We start from the raw sequence: 11,705 nt of genomic DNA, 5'->3' as shown, positions 1-11,705 counted from the left end.
CACTAAATGAATTAAACAAATAAGAAAAGACGTTACACCGCTAAATAAATTAAACAAATAATTACACTGCTAAAAAATTTCTCTTAGGCCTCTTTTCTATGTTCTGGGCTGTCCCTTTTATGTTTATGTGTTGTCCTTCTTTTTCTTTTGGGGCTCTTGCTGGATTTTCATATCTACCAGTTGTTTCCTTTTTGTGTTTTGTTCTATCTAGTTGGGCTTTAATTCTTTCTTTTTTTTTAAATCTATTGTAAAGGGTTTCGGGGCCCCTTCAAAACTTTCTTTTCACTTAATAAAAAATAAATAAGAACATATAGATCTATTAATATCAACATCACGTGGTTAGACTGAATCCAAATAACTATGATAATACAAATAAAAGTCTAAGGTATACTTGAAATATTAAAAAGACTCTTTTAACTATATCCCAATGAGATCTATTAGAATAATACATATATCTAGAAAGAACTCCAATTTCTTGGGTAATGTCTGGTCTAGTGTAGATCACATCGTACATAAAACTTCCAACTACACTTTGGTAAGGTACTTTGCTCATGTCTTTCATCTCTGATGGGAATGTAGGAAATCTAAAATAGATAAGTTAGTTTTGACTATAAAGGGAACAAATAATGTTCTATGATCATGTATGTTAAATCATACCTTTCCTTTTACAAATGAATAAAATATCATCGACATATAATCTAATGTTTAGGAAATTATCAACATCATATTTATAATAAACACAATGATGTGATTTAGAACACTCAAATCTCAAGCTTAACACATATGTATCAAGTTTTTAGTTCAAAATCCTAGGACTTTGTTTGAGGCCATACAAATATTTCTTCAATTTACAAACCTAATTAGTTTTACCTTCTACCAAATAGTTCTTTGATTGTGTCATATAGATTATCTCCTCCAACTCACAATTAAGGAATGTTATTTTCATATCCATTTTCTCAACCCATAAATCATAAGCAACAACAATAGAAAGAAAAATTTAATCAATGTCATTTGTGCAACAAGAGAAAATACCTCATCATAATCATCAACCTCAACTTGAGAGTAGCCTTTTGGAACCAACCTTGATTTATTCTTCTCAATACCTACATCTATTTTATTTTTTTCTTGAGCACCCATTTTCAACAAACAATTTTTCGTCATTCAAGTAATAGTAGAAGATCCCATTTATATTTCCTTTTCAAAGCTCCCATTTTTTCATCCATATAAATCTTTCAAGATTCTATATTATTCATACCTAATTCCTCTTCCATAGATCTATTGTGATCCACATTAGTATTTAAATATAAAATACATCTCCAATTATTAGGGGAATACTTTTTAGGTTTCCATCTATGTCTTGTAGATCTTTGAACAAGTTGAGTTGGAGGTTTTTCCTTCTCTTCTAAAGATTCAAAGCTAGATGAGATCTCATCAACTTCTTGCTTATCTAGGGGTTGTGATTCAACTATTTCAAGCATACAAGGATATTGAATCACATCTTTATGTTAGTTTGTTATGGCTACAATGTAATAGAAGGAGCCCTAATTTTTCTAAAAATAACACTTTTACTATGTATTAGCTTCTAAGCAATAGGGTACCACATGTTGTATACTTTCCCACCATAATTATATCCAATGAAGATACATTTGATAGTCTTGTTCTCCAACTTTGTTCAATTCTCCTTTAGCACATGTCCATATGTCTCACAACCAAAAACTCTAAGATGTCTCAATGAACGCTTATGATGATGCTTCCATAGGAATTTTATCAACAAGAGTTGATGTAGGAGGCATGTTAATCAAGTAGAAAGTAGTGGCAGTAACTTCTTCCCAAAAAAATTATTCTAGATCAACACCACTCATCATACTTCTAGCCTTCTCCATTAGTTCCTTGTTCAATATTTCTATAGATCCATATTGTTGTGGAGAATATAGAGTTGTCTTTTTTCTATTGATACCATAGTCTTTACACAGTCTATCATAATAAATAGAGAAAAATTAACCATTGTTATTAGTCCTCGAATATTTTATTTTCTTTTTTATCTAGATTATAACAAGTTCTTTAAATTCTTTAAATTGATTGAAAACATTATATTTACTCTTTATTAAATATACTCATTTCCTTCTACTCAAATAATGAATAAATAAAATATAATATGTTGATTTTCAATGGAAAGAACAACTACAAGACCAAATACATCAGAATGAATTAGGTCCAAAACATCACAATATTGATGAGAGCACAAAAAATGCAATAATAGGAAACAAAATTGAGAATTCCTTATCTATCACTTTAAATGAATTATACATGTGTTTTTTTCAGGCGTCTAGATCCACCTATAAATTTTTTATTTCTGCAGTTTGAGACACTGTAATTTGATCTAAAACATTGCATACAACTACCTACTATTGTGTTTGATGCCCTAGTATAGAAGGTGTTAAACTATCAGCAAGTGTATGAATATTAAATCAAAATACTTAGAATAGTCAACCCCCAAATTTCCTTCACATTTTATGTCTTTCTTTGCTCAATCTATGTATACCTCATAACCAAATCTAAAACTTATAACTAAACCTATACAAGCACAAAAAGAGGGGAAATTGGTTGGTGGTACATATGGTTTTACTTTAGACAAATCTCAATTTTGGTTTTTCTATATCCACAAATAGGCAAATTGTGATAAGAAAAAAGAAGTGTGTTTTGAATTTTAATTATGTCTAAAATTGTGCAAATAAATATGATCATAAGCATAAGCGCAAAGCCTTACTAAAGTGTGTTAGAGTTAAATCTAAATGAGATAATCAAATGGTTGTGTAGAAACCAAATCAAGAGTGGCTAAATTATGTAAACAATAGTTGAAAGTAATAAATATCTAATCTAAAGCTAAATTGTAGAAATGCAAGAATAATATGAAATCATACCAAACCCTTCGGAAGAGGTACAAAATAATTAACAATTAGTAATTCTCAACCATTCTCCAACATTCCTAAGAGCTTCCTTAGTGGTGATTAATAGTTGATGAAGATTGATGGCGATTTGATGTTATCGATTTTTTTTAGATTTAAAAATCTGTAGACTCAATTTTTGGAGAATTTCCCTATCATAAAGATGTCATATCCAAATGAGGAAATTTTCTAGCTTATATATGATCCAAAAAGTTAATTATTTATAAGACTATGACATAAAATAGTCATATCCAAAAAGCAAGGCCATATTCTACAATGTGAATGTAAGATTATAGGCCTTTAGTAATAAAATGTTCTAAATTACTTTACCTACGTTCACACTATTATCCAACAAATTCATAGTAGCTTGTCCAATAATTATATTTATTTTAATAATATGTCTTTATATAAATATAGATAGGTGCAAATTAATAATTAATTATCATAAGATCTATTGCTATGTACATTTGTTAAAAATGAAATAAGGGGAATCAAAGTTTGTAACCTAGGAATAATGTTCTCGAATTGATTAAACTGGGAGAGGGAGGAACTAACAATGAGACCACCAATATATACAAAGAGAAAAACCTCTATAGAAGGATATTCTTTTGAGCAGAGCACCTAACCGACAGAAACAAGGATCTCAAGTTCTCAAAAGGCTACACTTTCATAGCAGAGGGGTTTAGGATTGTTTGCATTGTATTGTCATTGATGTCAACTAGTATAGCATGGCAACCAATATGGGATATTGTCAGAATTATTGTCATTGATGTCAACTGGATTGTGTGGTCATTGATGATAACCGGTATGGGATGTTGATTGGTGAGTAAGCATGTGACCAATAAGTGATGGTTTCACAATGTATTGTTACCAAACGGTAAGCATGTGACCGGTAAGAACACAAGGTTGAGCTAATGGAGAAAGTGAAGACAAATGGTATGCTATTTCTTTGATGTCATGCAATAGGACTCCCACTGGATAAAGATGATGTCACCAGATGAAGGGAAGAATGAATGAAAATGTGTTGCCTCAGATAACAAGGAAGTCATATTGGTGCAATATTGGAAGCAGATTGGGAACAATATGATGACAACCATTCCCACCTGTTATTGGCCAAAAGGTGACAAGAATTTACTCCCATTGGTAGGTGATAACACTTTTCTTATCTCTTAACATGTATGGAATGCATCATAACCTTCTCAGATAAGACAAAAAAGTAGAAGGTAGGTGATTGAAGGCTCACACCAGATGAACCACTGAAGCACAAGGATGTCTCATACGTGTGTGAAACCAGAGATGTGCACTAGATCAGCAAGAGTAAGTATGATGAGCTACCGAGAGAGAAAAAGGAAGAGCATGACGTGATGGGGTTACTACCTTGGCAAACCAGTTGAGAGGAGAATTGACCAAATGATGATGAAGACAAGGTCTAGCTCTTACAGATATGGTTTCACTTTGGGTTGCTCATATCAATAGATATGCCTATTGATGATTAATGTCTGAGATTATCTTGCAACCGAAAAGAGAGCAAAGAGGAAAAGTGATGTGCTCCTATCAAATAGACATGTGTTTGAGTTTGGTGACCCGACAAATGTGATCCAACCAATAGAAGAGTAAGGTGCAGACATGAAGGTATAATTGGCAAGGCTAGAGAATCGGTAGGTAAGCACCGGTAGTTGATGATGTGGTCGGTGATAGATTCGAAACCGACATAGTATATTAAGCTAAGCTAGATACCAACTGAGTTGCCACAGGGTATCCCATTGGTAAATGAACATTGTATCAGCGAAGTTGTCAGTGAGGTAGTTGGTGATTGGTCCACATTAATGTCAATAGCATAAATCATGCGTTGAGAGAAGAAGTTTGCAGCTTGAGGTAGGATGAATAGTGGTGATGCATGGCATGCTTTGACAGATGTTGGATGTCTTGGTGTAGATCAGATTTGGAGTGGCAACCAAGAGATCATTAAATTTGTCTGACAAAAGTAGCTTGATGATCAGTTTGTCGTGTTTCCTAAATATAGCAAATGTGTTTTTGGAAGTAGCAAGATGGCGATGATGGGTGATTGGTTGTAGGTTGAATATCTTAGAGAAGAGAACTGATATGATTTGATATGCCTCGTGGTTGATGAAGGAACCCTAGCATGCCAAGTTTGAATGTTCATCTTGGCGGGAAAGCAAACGGATAAATATGCATACCAAAGATCATAGTGGTTTGATGTTTCCAAATGATTAGGTGTCGAATATTAAAGAATAGAGAGTGAAAGTGCAGCAAAGAGCCAACCAGTTAGAGAGTTCATCGAAGATCATAGTGGCTGAGTGTTGGAGGTGCAACTGGTGAGAGGGTTTAGTAGAAGTTTAATCTGTATGGTCAAAGTGACCACTAAGCTGCAAAGTATGTTGCAGTCAAGTGAAATGGTGGTGCTAGAACCTGGAGGAAGGAAATAGAAGGTGTTGTAGTGTAGTGGGAGTGTCGGTGAAGATCTAGCAAGGCAAGATCAAAGAAAGGGTTGACCGGTAAGCTGAGAACCAGTAGTGATTAGAGTGAACAAAACCGACAGAGTGAAGAGTACCAGTGGTGGCAAGAAACAGTTTATCTGAGTGAGAAGGGAACCAATAGAGAGCAAAGAAGAGGAAGACCAATTGAGAAGAGTAGAACTGGAAGAAACATTGTAGAGGTTACATAACTCATTTGTCACTAGGTTATTAATTTGTATTGATATATGTCATTGTAATCACTGAGTTGGAGCTCCTTGGGTTGGTGCCCTAAAATTAGGGTTTGGTGCTCCTTTGGTTGGTGCCCTAAAATTAGGGGTTGGTGCCTCAAAATTAGGGGTTGGTACTCCTTGGGTTGGTGCCTCAAAATTAGGGGTTGGTGCTCCTTGGGTTGGTTCCCTAAACTTGTAATACAATGTTTATTGTGAGGCTGGATTGGAGCAGTATAATCCAGCAACATTTATCACTGAGTTTTTTCCATTTTGGGTTTTTCTCGTACATCTGGTAGCATGTGATGTTCCTTTTCTGTATGCTTGCATTTTAGTCATCTCCCTATCTCACCAGTATATCAACCTTGTGTTAGATCTACTAACTGGTACACATACTTAAGGTTTAATAAGGCTTAAATCTGGAAACCACTGATTCACCCCCCTATCAGTGGCATCTTATTTTCATCAATTGGTATCAGAGCCTAGGTTCTCGGTTAGATAAGCTTTCTCAATCTTGGGTAGATTTTGGTTCTGAAGACACAATGGTCATTTTTGTTTCAACCCCTACTTCGGTGTTTGATGGGTCAAACTTTTCTATTTAGATTTGTAGGATGGAAGTCTATCTGTCCTCTTAGGGTATGATGTATGGATGTCAGTTGTTAATGGTCTCTCTAGATCAGTTAGTCCTCCCACCAATCCTAAAGTAGAAAGAAGATATGAATGTAATGCTGAAGGGATGAAGGCCATATTCAATGGACTATCTGGTGATGTTTCTTCATAGGTGGACAGATGCAAATTGACAAAAAGCCTCTAGGACAGATTGAAGAAGCTCTATGGAAATGAGCCTACCACTACATAACTAGTTTGTGGAAGCAAGAAGAATAATAGAACAAACACATGTGTAGATTATGAAGATAGACCAGTCAGCAGCTGCAATAATGATGAAGAAGGAACTCATCTCTTCATGGCTCATGAGAAACAAAGCAAGCTGCACACATAAGAAAGTGATCATGCAGATGAACCTACTAATAATACGTGTTTGGAAGTGATGAAGAAGATGGAAGAAGTTGAGGCTAAAGTTGATCTTGAAGGGGAGCTGGCAAGTGCTCTAGATGAATTGAGAAATGTTAGGAAAGATTCTATTCTTGAAGAATGTAGCCAGTTGAGAACAAGCCTTGAAGAGTCAAATACTAATATCTGCATATTGACAGATCGACTAGAAGAGGCAAAAGGAATGACTGACGAATTGAAATCAGTCTTTGATGCTAAGGAGAGAAGATGTGAGGAGCTAGAGCTATAAGTGGAAACAAAAGGCAAAGAGTGTCAGAATCTGAAGGATGAAATAACAAAGCTATCAGTGAATTTGGAAAAGTGCCAAGATGAACTCAAGGTGAGGATCTAGTTTGATGGCAATACTAACGCCTTGGACAAAATGTTGAAGAAACAAAAACACTCCATGGATACTAGAGGATTAGGTCTTGCTTCCGATGAATGTGCCAAAAGAAAGAATGTCTCCAATAAAGAAATTCAGTTTGTCTCCTCAAGTGGAGATAACAAAGGTCAAACCTTCACAGTAAAAAATGCTCCTAGGAAGAAAATTGACCTAGCTACAACCAGTGAAGATATGAGGATGAAGACCGGTGCTGCAAGGAAAAATGATGCTGATCCAAAAGGGAAAGGAAAGATGATGGAAGATGGCTTCATAAAAAAAAAAGACATGAGAGGACAACCTAGATGGCCTCCAACCAGTGGAAGACAAAGAGATGTTGTTCCCAAGAACAATCCTCAGAGAAGTAAATATGGAGAAGCCAAACTAGTAAGATCATCTCATGTTTGGCAAAAAAAAATTTGTAAGTTATATGCCCTCTTTCTTCAGTTGCTGTTTCTCTTTCAAAGATTATGGCCATAAAGTAGATGAATGTAAAAAGAGGTCTAGGAATAGACAAAACATTTTTCCTAGGAACAACAATTGTACTTGTCAAAGATGTAATGGTGTTGTCCATAGAAGCCATGAGTGTAGAAAGGAGAATCTTCAGACATATGGCAACTCTTCTACCTTGTCTTCCAACAAAATTGTAAGGTATAGCAACTATGGTTAGCATGGAAAAGATAATAGAATATATGAGAGGAAAAAACCTACATGGAACCAAAGGAGAAGTGCCCCTATAGAATCAAGAAATCCACCAGTTGCGGTAGTTGGCTACAACAACATGATCAAAGGAAGAAGATCAAATCGGTTTTATAGAAGTTCCTCTAGTCATGTGTTTGGTATGAACATAGTCTTCTTCTACAACAATGCTTCCGATCATGTTGTAGAATTTATTAGAGAAAGGATGAATCAATAGAAGAAGGTAAAACCTACTCCAAACACCACAAATGGGAAGAGGACTGAGACCAAGTAGGTATGGAGGAAGAAGGAAGAGAGTAGAACCATGGACCAACACTGTGCATTCAATGCATAAGTGATATCTCCTAAGGCTTAAGGGAGATGTAGTATCTTAGAGGGAGTTACATATTGATCATATCATTCACAACATAGTTGAAATGGACAAGTGAAAGGACAAGCTCCTATCGGTATAAGGGAAAAGATGAGATGGCATTGTGTGTATTTAGTGCCTTGGCTACACACCTACATATAAGAGATGGATTACTGCCACATGTGTTAGTGAATGGTTCAAATTACCATTAGAATCAAAGGCATTTGGCACAAGAAGACAAAGGTTAGGGGAAGGTTCTCTTGTGGAGATGTTGATCTGGTATACTAAACCGGTAAGTAAAGTATGCAACCAGTATGGATATTAACTGGTATTGCAGGTTATGTAAGTCAATGTGTTTTAGGATCATTGTAATATCTTTGATAGCTTGAAGTGATGATGTTATGTCTCAAGTGATATTGGAGAAGACCTAAATGACATTGTGTTGGTCTGGTAGTCGATCTTATGTACATACATTATTATTGGCTAATCCATTTGACATGTGACATGATAGTGATGTGGTTTGGAATTATGGTCATATAAGATCATGTCATGAGTTATGATGGATATCATGAAGCTGGAAGATCATCTATAGATCACATATACTCAACTTAATTGGTATAAGGAACAAATTCAAGAATCGGTTTAGGACCTAATGGGAAATGAAGACCTGAGATCTATGGTTTAGGGGGAGTTCACCACCATATCTTCTGATTAGTATTAGATAAAGTGTCCATGGTTGTACCAATATGTTTGAGACTTTGGGATGTGCTCATCGGTCCTTGTTTGTGAGGTTTTTCAATATCTATTCATTTTGTACTTAATAGAAATCACAATTGGACCACCGAGAGAGTTTCCTGCAAAGAGGGAGAATTACCTACACATGGGGAGATCATACATTTGGTATCGGAGAATATACAAGTGATATCAATCAAATTGGTATCAGTGTCAACTTCTACACTTAGTATCAGCAAATTGGAGTCAGAATAACTTTATGCATATCAAAGAGGAGAAGATGCAGTCTGGCTGACATGTAAGTGAAATACACTGACACACTTTTTAACAAGTGGTATCTATTTTGTATATAAACTTGGTAGCTCAGCAATTGGTGTCAGTTGGTGTCAGAGCCCTCTATCTAAAGTGCTGACGATTGAGACGATGTGGAGTGAAATGGCCAAAAAGGGGAAGAAGCGACCAGTAGAAAACTTTGTTAGTGCCCTTTGCCATTGTTGTCAAAGGGGGAGAGAAAACCAGTAGTATGTCGGATACTACATGAGTTGACATCAATGCCAAAGGGGAATATTGTTGGCATTGTGATGTCATTGATATCAAGTGGTATAGCATGGAAATCGGTATGGGAGATTGTCGACATTTATATCATTAATTTCAACTAGATTGTGTGGTCATTGATGACAACTAGTATGGGATGTTAACCAATGAGTAAGCATGTGACCTGTAAGTGAGGGTTTGACAGTGTATGGTTGCCAACTGATAGGCAAGAAAGTTTGAGCTAATGGAGAAAGTGTAGATAATCGGTATGTTGTTAGTTCGATTTCATAAAATAGGACTCCAACTGGATAAAGATGATGTCACCAGATGAAGAGAAGAATCACTAAAAGTGTGCTGCCTCATATAACAAGGAAGCTATATTGGTGCAATACCGGAAGAAGACTGGGCACAATATGATAAAAACTATTCCAACTTGTTATTGGCCAGCAGGTGACAAGGATCTACTCCCACCTATATGTGATAATGCTTTGCTTATCTCTTAACATGCATGGAATTCATCACAACCTTCTAGGATAATATAGAAAAGTAGAAGGTCGTTGATTGAAGGCTCACACCAAATGAACCAGTGAAACACAAGGATGCCTCAAGTGTGTGTGAAACTAGAGATGTGCAATGGATCAGCAAGAGTAAGTATGATGAGATACTAGGATAGAAAGAGAAAGAGCATTAAGTGATGAGGTTACTAGCTTGACAAACTGGTTGAGAGGAGAACTGTCCAAATGATGATGAAGGCAAGGTCTAGCTTTTGTAGACATGGTTTCACTTCGAGTTGCTGATATGGACAAAGATTCATGTTGATGATTGATGTCTAAGATTATCTTGCAACCGACAAGAGAACAAAGAGGCAAAGTGATGTGCTCCTATCAGATGGACATGTGTCTAAGTTTCGTGACCGGGCAAATGTGAAGGTTAACCGGTTGATGTATAACTAACAGGGTTAGAGAATTGGTAGGTAAGCACTAGTAGTAGATGATGTGGTCGGTGACAGTATAATCCAACACAGTATACTGAGCTGAGCTAGCTACCGACTGAGTTGCCACATGGTCTCCAAGTGGAAAATGAATAGTGCATCATTGAAGTTGTCAGTGAGGTAGTTGATTATTGGTCGACATTAATGTCAATAGCGTAAATCATGGGTTGAGAGAAGAAGTTTGCAGCTTGAGGCAAGACAAACATTGGTGATCCATGGCATGCTCTAAGCAATGTTGGATGTCCTAGTGTAGATCAGATTTGGAGTGCCAATGAGAAATCATTAAATATGTCTGACAGAAGCAAGACGATGATCAATTTTTCATGTTTGCTAAATATAGAAAACATATTTTGGAAGCAATGAGATTGGTGGTGATGGGTGATTGGTTGTAGGTTGACTATCTTAGAGAAGAGATCCGATTTGATTTGATATGCATTGTGCTTGATGAAGGAACCCTAGTGTGCTTGGTTTGAATGTCCATCTTGGCGGGAAAGAACAATGATAAATATGCAGACCAGAGATCATAGTGCTTTGATGTTTCCAAATGATTAAGTGTTGTATATTGAAGAGAAGAGAGTGAAAGTGCAACATTGAGCCAACTAGTCAGAGAGGTCATTGAAGATCATAGTGACTAAGTGTTGGAGGTGCAACCAGAGAGAGGGTTTATCATATGTTTAACCGATATGGTTAGAGTGACCGTAAGCTACAAAGTGTGTTGCAGTTAAGTGAACTAATGATTCTAGAGCCTGTAAGAAGGAAACAAAAGGTGTTGTAGTGTAGTGGGAGTGTCGGTTAAGATCCAGCAAGGCAAGATCAAACCAAGGCTTGATCGGTAAGCTGAGAATTGGTAGTGATTAGAGTGAACAAAAGTGGCAGAGTGAAGAGTAGTAGTTGTGGCAAGAACTAGTGCATCTGAGTGAACAAAGAACGAGCAGAGGAAGACCAGTTGAGAAGAGTAGAGCCGAAAGAAATATTGTAGAGGGTACATAACTCATTCATAACCGTGTTATTACTTTGTATTGATATATGTCATTGTAATCACTGAGTTGGAGCTTGGTGCTCCTCAGGTTGGTACCCTAAAATCAAAGGTTGGTGCTCCTTGGGCTGGTGCCCTAAAATTTGAGGTTGGTTATCCTTGGTTTGGTGCCCTAAATTAGGGGTTGGTGCTCCTCGGGTTGGTGCCCTAAACTTTGTAATACAGAGTTTATTATGAGGTTGGATTTAAGCAGTAGACTCCAACAATATTTATCATTGAGTTTTTTCCATGTTCGATTTTCCTCATAAATCTGGTGTCATTTGATGTTATTTTTGTGTGTTCTTGC

This window comes from Cryptomeria japonica, chromosome 1, assembly GCF_030272615.1.
Source record: "Cryptomeria japonica chromosome 1, Sugi_1.0, whole genome shotgun sequence".
NCBI classification, from domain to species: domain Eukaryota; kingdom Viridiplantae; phylum Streptophyta; class Pinopsida; order Cupressales; family Cupressaceae; genus Cryptomeria; species Cryptomeria japonica.
Note: the sequence above shows the minus strand (reverse complement) of the source record.